Below are 3,384 nucleotides of genomic sequence, written 5' to 3'. Positions count from 1 at the left end.
CTATCTTTAGAGGCCTTTGCAAAGACGTGTTCAACCGCGTAAGGAACCACAAAGATGCCCATGCACTATGGTCGGATGTTTGTGCGCTCCATGAGGGAACCAAGAGTGAGCATGAGGAACGCTATCATCTTGTGATTAAAAAGCTAAATTCATTTGAAATGCTTCCCAAAGAAAGTGCTAATGAAATGTATTCTCATTTAAATGTTCCTGTAGAGGAAGTTAATGGGCTTGGACTTACTCAAATGTCATCATCCGACGTTGTGAGAAAGATCTTGAGTGTCCTCCCCATTGACAAATATGGGCACATTGTGACCGTGCTACATCAAGGTGATCTTTCTGCCGCTACACCGACACAAATCTTGGGAAAGATCAATGCTCATGAGATGTACATGCACATCACTCCACAAGATGGCTCATCCTCTACAAAGAAGAAAGAGAAGGACTTAGCATTCAAAGCTAGCCAAGATAAGGGCAAAGCAAGACTTGAGTATGAGAGCTCAAGTGATGAAGAAGATGATGAAGAAAGTCTTGCTCTCATGGTGAAGAAGACTGCCAAGATGCTAAAGAAGCTAAACAAGAGTGGCATCAAGTTTGACGGCAAGAAGAAGAAGTTCTTCACTAGCTCAAGAACAAAGCCAATCTCCGAGATGGATTGTTACAATTGTGGCGAACTTGGCCATCTAGCTCATCAATGCACAAAGCCCAAGAAAGACAAGTTCAAGAACAAGAACAAGGGCAAGAAAGATGACTCAAGTAATGAAGATGAAGATGAGAAGAAAAGAACAAGCCATACAAGAAGAGAGATGGCAAAAAGAGGGACTTCTACAAGAAGAAGAAGAGTGGAAAGGCCTACATTGTCGGTGATTGGCTCACGGACATTGATTCATCAAGTGGATCATCCGATGATGATAGTGACAATGAGAAGGTGGCCGCCATTGCTATTGATCTTGCATCCTCACCGCCACCATCGCCATCATCCTCTACACACCTATGCCTTATGGCCAAGGGTGAACGCAAGGTAACTAAGAATGATGATAGTAGTGATGATGAGCAAGCTAGTGATGATGATAGCGATAGCGATGATGATAGCGATAGCGATGATGATGATTCACTTACATATGATGATCTTGTCAAAATACTAAGAAAATACACTAAGATCGTTAGAAAGAGTAGAGCTACAAATGAAAAGCTTGATGCTAAAAATGATTCACTCTTAGCTAAGTGCGATACATTGGAAAAGGTTAATGATGAGCTTAGAGAAACTAATGATGCTATATCATCCAAACTCAAGGAGCTCAAATCTTCTAAGAAAGAGCTTAAAGATAAACATGATAAACTTGAGTGGGTGCACAATGAGCTCATCACTAGCCACAACAAGCTAAAAGATGAATATACAACTCTTAAGATCAATCATGATACTCTTGTTATTGCTCAAGAATTTTTACCAAATGAGCCACATGATGCTACTAACCATGTTGTCAAGATTGATATAGCTACATCATGTGATGATTTAATTGATGAGAGCATTGAGCAAGGATCTAGTGGCAAAGGCAAGCAAGTGGTTGAGTGCAATGACTATGATGAGTATGTCAAGCTCAAGAATGCAAATGAGAAGCTCATGAAAGATCTTGAAGAGATGAAAAGCCACAACACCATTGTGCTAGAAACTCTTGATCATGATGAAGAGTTGATCCTTGAGAACAAGAAGCTAAAAGGAGAAAACAAGAAGCTCAAGGAAGAGAAGAAAGATGATGCTCTAAAGGAAGAAAACAAGAAGCTCAAGTTGGAGAAAGAGCATCTCAAGATTGGATTGAGCAAGTTTGCAAGAGGCAAGCATCTCCAAAGTGAGCTACTTATGAACACCGTCATGAAGATGGATAGAAGTGGCATTGGATATGTGACACATGTAGAAAAGAAGAAGGCTCAAGTTCAACAACAACAATCAAAGCCAAAGCCAAAGCCAAAGAGATGCTTTGAGTGTGGACAAGAAGGCCACTTTGCTCATGAGTGCCAAACTCCACCACCACAACCCTTGCCCAAGCATGCTAGACCCTTTGCTTTCAATGCTCACTACATGCTTAGAAAGGATACTAGTGGAAAGATGAAAGGCATGTTCTTAGGACCCCCCAACAAGAATAGGCCTAAGAAGATTTGGGTGGCTAAGTCACTTGTTGAGAAGGTGAAGGGCCCTCAACAAGTGTGGATTCCTAAAGCTTGAATCTCTTGTGTGTAGGTGAACTACAAGACCGGTGGAAGTCATTGGGTTATTAATAGTGGTTGCACTCAACATATGACCGGTGATCCTCGTATGTTCACCTCACTAGATGAAGAGGTAGATGGACAAGAGAAAATAACATTTGGAGATAACTCAAAGGGCAAGGTTAAAGGATTGGGCAAAGTGGCAATATCAAATGATCATTCCATCTCCAATGTGCTCTATGTTGCTTCATTGAGCTTCAACTTGCTATCCGTTGGACAATTGTGTGATCTTGGCTTCCAATGCTTGTTCACCGAGAAGGAGGTTGTTGTATCCAAGGTAGATGATAATCAAGTGATATTTAATGGATTTAGATACAACAACTTATATCTAGTAGACTTCACCTCCAAAGATGCAAATTTGAAGACTTGCCTATTCACCAAAACAACACTTGGGTGGCTATGGCATAGAAGACTTGCTTATGTTGGGATGAGCTCACTCAAGAAGCTTATGAAGAATGATTTGGTGAGAGGGTTGAAGGATGTGAAGTTTGAGAAGGACAAGCTTTGTAGTGCATGTCAAGCCAGGAAGCAAGTTGCAAATACTCATCCAACCAAAGCTTTCATGTCAACCACAAGAGTGCTAGAACTCCTACACATGGATTTATTTGGACCAACAACATACAAGAGTTTGGGAGGGAATATCTATTGTCTTGTGATTGTTGATGACTATTCAAGGTATACATGGGTATTCTTCCTTCATGACAAATCCGAAGTTGCATCTTGCTTCAAGAAGTTTGCCAAGAGAGCTCAAAATGAATTTGAAGTGAAGCTCAAGAAGATAAGAAGTGACAATGGCAAAGAATTTGACAACACAAACATTGAAGCCTATTGTGATGAAGTTGGGATCAAGCATGAAGTCTCCGCAACTTATACTCCTCAACAAAATGGTGTAGTTGAGAGGAAGAACCGGACTTTGATCACTCTTGCAAGGACAATGGTAGATGAGTACAACACCCCCGAAGCTCTATGGGCGGAAGCAATCAACACCGCATGCTATGCATCAAACCGCCTATTCCTTCAAAAGTTCCTTGGCAAGACACCTTATGAGTTGCTCAATGGGAAGAAGCCGGACGTCTCCTTCTTTAAGGTGTTTGGTTGCAAATGCTACATCTACAAGAAGCGGCA

The sequence above is a fragment of the Miscanthus floridulus genome, chromosome 15, assembly GCF_019320115.1.
Source record: "Miscanthus floridulus cultivar M001 chromosome 15, ASM1932011v1, whole genome shotgun sequence".
In the NCBI taxonomy this organism is placed as follows: Eukaryota; Viridiplantae; Streptophyta; class Magnoliopsida; order Poales; family Poaceae; genus Miscanthus; species Miscanthus floridulus.
Note: the sequence above shows the minus strand (reverse complement) of the source record.